Source organism: Teleopsis dalmanni, chromosome 1 (genome assembly GCF_002237135.1).
Source record: "Teleopsis dalmanni isolate 2A chromosome 1, ASM223713v2, whole genome shotgun sequence".
In the NCBI taxonomy this organism is placed as follows: Eukaryota; Metazoa; Arthropoda; class Insecta; order Diptera; family Diopsidae; genus Teleopsis; species Teleopsis dalmanni.
Window position 1 is genome coordinate 7,523,452 of NC_051846.1, and position 8,491 is coordinate 7,531,942.

The following is an 8,491-nucleotide window of genomic DNA, read 5'->3' on the forward strand; positions in this document are numbered from 1 at the left end:
AAGAATATATTACTTATACTTATTATAATATTATATTAAAGTTTTTCATTCTACTCTCAGCTATACGAGTACCTGAACAGTAAATATGTACTAAATATATTTGCAATACAGAAAAAATCTTTTAATTTGAAAAAAGTGATTGTGAAAAGCATGTAAAAGCTCAACATTAATTTTTTAAATTATAATTTTGAAATACAATTTGTTACATTTTGATCTGATATATTAACATATGATCTTAGATATCATAGACACAAGATAAGATTTAATTTACTAACACCGTTTTTAATATATTACATAGGCATATATGTTTTTTCTAATTAAATATTTTTTGAATGTTATAATTGATAGTTGATTTCTAAATAATATATTATAATTCTCATATAGTAAAAACCCTTCAAGGAATAAATGAACTCCCTAAACATATTATTATTGACTGTATTTTGTTAATACAAAGAAGTTGTAACATTGTAATTTGATATTAATTTATTGAGGACATCATTTATCATTTGACATTTATTTATGTATCAATACCATATTTCTTACATCGTAATTTAGATCACTTCTTGAGTACATTGATTGGCAATATATCTTTTGTTTACATTAATTATTGAATTTATTTTTCTCATAAAGGGCATCTATTTTTACGATGATGACTCATCTTAAAACTAATATTCTTATTATCTTAAAACTAACAACTCGTTCTTACTTGTTGTGATTCCTTTTATATCTTTTTATCTGCATTTCATTCCATTTTTATGTTTATTTCCTAACACAATTCCTTCTTTCTCAAACTACAACTATTCAAGCCTGCAAGGTTTCTTCGCTGATCTCTGAAGATTTGCGCATTATTCTGGTCAGTTAAGCGCACACGTCCCAAGGGCTAAAGGCTTTGCTTTAGACGGCGGACACATATTCCTACACCATAAAGAAATGCGCTTTGGTTGTTTTCACAGTAAAATGATCTGTGCTATCTGTGCAAAAGTCGTCACCATTGGCGGTCTTGGACAGACATCAGACGGATGGATAGATTGAAGTCTCACGGTCGAGTTCGAATTGTATGAGCACATAAATATTTACACATAATAGCCAAGTTGTTTGGTGTTAAATTGAGTTAGATGGTTACGAGTATTTCATATCGAAATCTATTTTGGTACAACAATTCCTATACCCACATACGAGTACACTCTACACACCAGTGAATTTGTGATGGATAATAAGTAAAGGATAACTTCAAGGCAGACAATACAAAAATATTTACTATATAAATTTTAGTTGTTCTGTTGACTGAAAAATGTTTTTTAAAAAAGAAAATAATAAATAAAATAAAATAGATATATTAATTGTGTATGGAAACTTCAAAAGGTTAGTATGCCTTTAAAAGTTATCTATTATTATTACTATTATGAAATATCTATTATCAATTATCTTTTATTATTGATATGAAATGTGGAATATGGAACTGCGACCGTCGTATCTATTGTGTCCCCTACTGGGCTTAGAGTAAGTCTCTAAGCCTTGTTACGTCGATAAAAAGTAGTATAATACATACTCTACAGTATTATTGCCTCTTTCGTACGTCTATACATTCGCAGGTGTCTATTCCGTGTGTGCATTTGCGTGGGGCATTCTAACAGCGAATGTGGGGCTGCCTCCTCATTCTCTTCGCAGAAGCTACAGTTTGCATCCGTATATATACCTAATCTCATAAGCTGTTATCTTGGCTTAGTGTCGTGTTAAGTTTCCTGTGCTATATATTCAACATATTTTATTTTCTATATTCACACTATAGTTACTGCATCAGTCGAAACAAAGAAAATATATCAAACTTTTTCTCGAATTTTATTGACAAATAAATCTGCATTTGTCATCACCAACAGATACTCAAAGCCCGAAAACTAATCTCCATCCACATATAAAATAATCTAATAAAGATGAATTTATGAAAATCCGTTGACGAATTGAAAAAATAAGATGCCTTCTCCACTTAAGTGAACTTATTTAAATGACTTCCTCTAGGACCATACGCTTCCTCTAGAACCATACATCATCATAATATATCATACAAATAGTACGAAATCGCACAAGATCTTAACATTTTAAGGTTCCAATCTAATAATTATTGATTGAGTACTCACATACTTCAAATCTAGCCTAAAGTGCTATCTAAAAAGCTTTAAAAATAACATTTAATGCTAAATACTAGCTCCTTCAAACAATTGCCCTGGTTAGTTAGTTTTAGTGGTGATAGAGCTTCCTTCTCTATTAAAGTAGAGCTTAAGAACTGTTCTTTCACCATTAAAATTACCATCGGCCATTGATAAAGAAACTTCTTTTTTGAAGAACAATATTTGGGATGTTCATCAGGCTCATTAATTTGTAGACTTCTATAGTTGAATGCTTCACTCGTGACAGACCTGGGTTTTTAGAAAGACCCAGGCCTGCAATCATTTCTTTTCCTTCTTCTTCCTTGTAGATTCTGCATTTCTGATTAAATTTCCTACTTTCTTAAGTTCCTACTAGCCCTAACTGTCTCTCGTTTATATATTGTCAGAAATCATATTCAATTTTAATTATCGGTTGTAGAGTAACTCATGACAAATCAATACTAGACACTCTTGTATAAAAAAGTTTTTTTTTTTTGTAAAATTTGTTCTTTTTAATTTTTGCATTTCTTCACAGGTTGCGCTTCTCGAGCCGCTTCAATTTATTTTAGTCAGTTGTGTTTTGCTCGTTCCTTTAATGACTGCTAGGCCCATTGGCGATACACTCACATAAAATAAAAACAAGAAAATACCACAAAAATAAAATAGCCACAAAAGTCACACGTTTTGTGCGCCAAACTGGAAAACCACCAAACCAAATTGGTATTTAAGTGTGCGCCATGGACTTGTCGGAGTACCTCAATCCCGCACGCATTTCTTGTATAATTAAACGAGTACGAACGTTCTGCTAGATACACTCTTTGTTATTATTTGCTGGTTCTTTCTTGTTTGGTTTGTGTGGTCCTCATGTCATACAGCTCGTTAAAAGCGATGGAACAAGAAAATGGTAAAGTAAACATTAAAAGTTTTGTTATTCTTTATTTTACATAATACTATATTATCTTTATATACACATATATATATATATATGTATTTCAAAATATATATTTATTGTTTGTTATTTCTATTATTTATTACATATTCGCATTTTTGTGTCGAGAACATAAATACTACTTATCACTTTACTTAATACCTTAGAAAAGATCAAAGACATGCGAACGTTTATACTCGTATTGATAGCAGAATATTAAGTCTATTTTATGTGAGTCTGATTCACATCCTTAAATATATCGACTGGGTTTCGATTCATAACAGTCGCTATAATTGAGCTCAAGTATGAGATTTATTAGAAATAACCACTCGATTTAAGAATAATTTCAAAAGCTGCTATAGATCATTTGTAGAATATCTCGTTGTTTTTCTAATAACAACACAAATTTCGATTAATTTTGTAATAATGAAAAAAATTAAATCTAATTTCTTCGCAACAGATTTATTTCAAAGGCCCATAGAACATTATAAAAGCACAGTATGTATGTATGTATGTACTACACTCATTATGGGATTAGAATTTGTTTGAAAGTTATAGAATTTCAAGTGTCAGTACCACAGAACTTCAATATCGAAAGTTTTAGGGTTTTAAGTGTCAGAACCACGAATCTTCGACTTTAAGATCCGTAATAGAGTCTTAAATGTCGGTACTAGAAAAATTTAACTTTAAACGTAATAGGATCTGATGTCTTATGTTAGTAGCGCACAACTTCAATTTGAAAGAGATAGCGAAAGTGAAAGTCTTAGTACCACAGATCTTCAACTTTAAGACTAATAGGGTTTTAAGTATCGATGCCAGAGAATCTTAACTTTGAAGAAAATAGGATCTGAAGTGTGTGTTCATAGATGTTTAACTTTAAAAGTGATAGCGTCTAAAATATGGTATCCCACTTGCAATAGTTAAACTGACAATCAAATAAAAATGTTTAAGCACAGCCAAGCAAAATTTGGCAGAACCATGTCGTAAGATCTACACATTAACTTGTTCCGTCTTAACTGGACTAAAAATGCATTAGTCAGCTGCTTCGACTAAGACATGGCATGCTCAACTCTACGGTATGAGTGCTGACGAGTCAGTGTCTAACCCTGTAATGACATTTGTTGAGCTTACAATTTTGCATGAGGAACAAACTGTGCTCCAATTCAAGTGCCAGTGTACATCTTTAGCAAAGAGAAGATCTAATATCTTCAGAACCACTTTTCTTACCGACCTGGCCGACATGTCATTCTGCAAAAAGCCAAGTTCATACAATTGCAGGTAGGTTCATTTTTACCTAATGGGAGAGTCGTACCTTTTTGCGTTGCTCGTACGCTGACCTCTAATCTGCGTATGTACTAACGTTAATCCTATGGTACTCAACAGGCCAGTACTTGAGCTCAAGTGAATTTTGGACGCAAGACCTCCACTCCATCCTAACGTAACCTAAAAATGCAATGCTTTATATAAAGTATACCGAAATGTTTGTTTGATCTAAAATCTTAAAAGTATTAAGCCTCTTTCTAAATATGCTATCTTTCTTCAATTTAACAACTAACTTATTGAGTTGTCTTTTTACTATTTTTATGTTTTTTTTTCTTATTAATTTCAAGTGCAGAATATGCCAAAGGTTTTGTTTTTTTAAGCTCTTTCGATTCTACATTGAAAGGACTCATAACTTCTTTATAACGATAATTGAGTATTTTATATTAAACAGTGATCGTATTACTACTTACTTCAACCTCATTAAATGAAATTTAAAAAGCTTTAAAAGGCTTAATATCAGCAATTTCTTTAGTTCAGCAATCATAACCTGTCTTTATTAACCTAATAACTTGTGCACTATGGTTGACATCTACATTAGTCCAACCTAATCTAATGCCATAAATCAAATTTATTTATTTAGCTTTCACAGCCGCATTTTCAAAATGCTTTTAGCACTTAAAATTAATGAACGTGGCTCAGCTCATTCGATTTTGCTCTTATCTGCTATTTAAAGTGTCAACAGGGATTAACTAATCGATTCGTATGTAATTACAAGTGCAAGTATGTCGAAGATATTTCTGCTTACATCATAACTGCGGAGTGTGACAAAGAGCAGATACAAATAATGCAACTCATATAAAAACAAACATAATCACTTGGACAACTTTTATTGACAGTCCGGGCGAGTGCTTTTGATTAAAACCCGATACCCATTGTGTAATGCAATTACGATTTTCGGCTACCCAAAACTTAACTGAAATGCCTCTACTTCACGAGGCATTTTAAAGCTGGGCTTACATTTTAATCAAAAAAAGTCACCTACTTATTGGACGATCATAATAATTACTTTAAAGAGGGGGACTCACGAAAGCAAAAAACAAAGCAGAATGGTAACCATTGAGATATTAACGATGAATTAATTATAGATTTTAAATGTCTGGGAAGAAACAGGCATATTTGTGGGAAAATTTATATGCATATGCAGGACACACAAGCGTAAAGATTATGAGGCATATTGTGTGGTTCAATAGCACATAATTATTTGAGATTACTTTGCTGTTTCAGTGATTTTAATGCAGACTCCCTGACATGGAATGCTTGGTTTGAAGACGCAGCACAAAAAGATTGACTGATAGACATTCTGACAACGCAACATGCAAATTAATATCAAAATAAGTGAATAACATTATTGGGAGAGGTGTTGCCATTACACATTACACATTCTATGAACAGTAAACACTGCTTACAGACGCATGCGACTGAAATTAAGTTTCCTTAGTCTTTCAATCATTTGCTGCTTCTTGTTACACATACTTTTTAGTATGGGAATATTCCCATTTTTAATAGATCACTTCTCTCTGCGCTTTTAGTATATTCAAAAAAACAACAATACAAACTATTAGATACCATTTGCAAAAGACAGATTTTTTATGTAAAAATATATATTTAAAATATATATATAAATATATATAAAAGGATTTTTATAGACAGAATTTTGAACATATATATGTAACGAAATTAGTCTGAGCGCTGTTTTTCAGACAACTTGTTAGGTCTTCCTGATATAAAATGTAATATACGTACTTTAGGTATTCTATTAAGTCTGTTCTTTAACATAACCACTTCTTATTATGTAGAATATACCGTTGATTTTAGTTGATTCTAACTAAATATCTAAATAAAACTCAAATTAAAAATTAGATCTAAAAGAATATATTTATATAACGATTTAAGCCCAAGCATGAAAGATCATTGCAGTATATAACATACAGCGGATAGCAATGGACAGCATGTTACAATATTGGTATTATCCCAGAACCAATATGTCAAACTTAACTTGTTGTTTACTCTTACATAGAACTTTGGCTATTATTGCTCCAGATTGAGAAACCAGATTGAGATTGCTCGGTTATAATGTAATAAGCTTGAATATTTCTTGATTTGATTTTTATTGATTTATTAAACAAACAAAGAAACTCGAGAAATCTAGAACTTCTAGAATCTCTGACTTAATCCACAGGAACAAGTTGAAAATAACTAAAAATTAACTGATTTTTAAACAGTGCTATACTATGGAACGACATGAAGCTAGACTGAGCCTGTCCATATGAATGTCGTTTAAAATTTTTACCAGTAATCAAGGAGCAACATCAGATAATTTATTGTCTCATTGCCCAGGAAAAGTCGGAAGTAGGCTTAAGCTTATGGTCGTCCAATTTCTCAACAATGTTTTTTATATTAAAATTGTCCAAAAACTTGCATTCATCAAGCGTCTAAGTGGTTCTAAAACGCCCAACGATCTATCCAAATTACGATGTATTTGCACTGAAAATTGCTTTCCTTGCTGATTGAGGAAGATTCCATCATGCTTATACTTTACTTATCTAGTTACCAGACTTTAACAGTTGTATTTATAAATTCCTGATAATACACACTAGGTACAAACCTAATAATATATAGCATTATAGATATCTGCTGTTATACTGTCGAGGATAATCTGAAACCAAGCCGACTGTCAGCACTATTGTCAATATTGGAATTGACCATATATTTAAATATATCAATGGGTCCAGGTGATGCTAAAGAGACCAATCATTTAGCCAAAATTACTAGGCTTCTGCAATAAAAATGACTTTTTTATGAGAATTCTATCATCCATCTACTTCACTCACCTATACACCAAACTTTAATAATTTATTTATAAATTCACGATCATACACAAATTTAAGTTATATATACAAGCTAACCCCACGTCGGACTTGATGTAGACACGTGCATTACATAGGAAATCTAAAAATAATATATATTAATATACTCAAGATTATATCTAGAGTATCATTAAATGACTGTAGGGTACTGTCGCTGTAGTAATGCATGTGGTGGTGCGTCTCAGTATTTATAGTGCAGTTGCCTCGAGAAGAAGGTGGTTACGACTTCACAACAGCAATATTATGCTTTGTGCGTACATTTAATCAGTACAAAGGCACAAAATTATTTTTAAATATTTTTTTTATTAAAAACTAAAAGAAAACATATAAAATGTATCTTAATGTATAAAATTCTTGTCTTGTGATCTGTGCAAAATAATTTTGAGCGCCATGATCTTGAAAGTGGCGTCGCATTGAGTTTTTATATATCGTATATTTTCGCAGATTGTTGACGTTACTGAACATAAACAACATTATATCGGACAACAACATCATCATCGTCATCGTCATCATCAGTTTGAATAACATCGGCGTCTTTATTATTCACATTCATGCGAGTATTAACAGCGGCCACAATAACAAAAGACATAAAAATAGTCTAAACGTCAGCATACGAGCCTGCATCTCACAGATTAGAAAAACTGAAGGAACGCCTCTTATGCCTGAAATGTTAAAGTGCTTACAACACTTTGTTGCAATTGCAACAATGCAACTTTGGTGTCGGCGGACAGACACGGATAGTACAAACACTAGTACTTGCTTGTAACTTTTCATTTTCATTACAAAATGCTTAGATTTTTTCCGCGAGCCCGCTTAACTTTTGTAGCTGAAGGCTGCCCTGGCCGATTCTTTTTCTTCTTCTTCATTTTATTATTATTTAATTTCGTGCTAATGCAATTTTTCATTTATTGCTGCTCAAATATTCGCCTGCACTTTGTGGCTGTGTCATGGCTAATTAGCTTTTCTCACAAGATCTGGTACATCATCTTCATCTTCTGCAAATCTCGTATATTTCTTTATTAACATTTACTTTTATGTTTATACATAAATTTTTTTTTTGTTTGTATACACAACATACTTACTTTGTACGAGTATTAACATGTTTTGATACTTACCGCCCAGATTTGATTACGTTAAACTTACACTGCAACTGTCCAGCCTCTCCAGTCCACATATGTTATTCTGTCAATTCGCTTTAAATTAAAATTGCATTTCATCATTTATTGTAT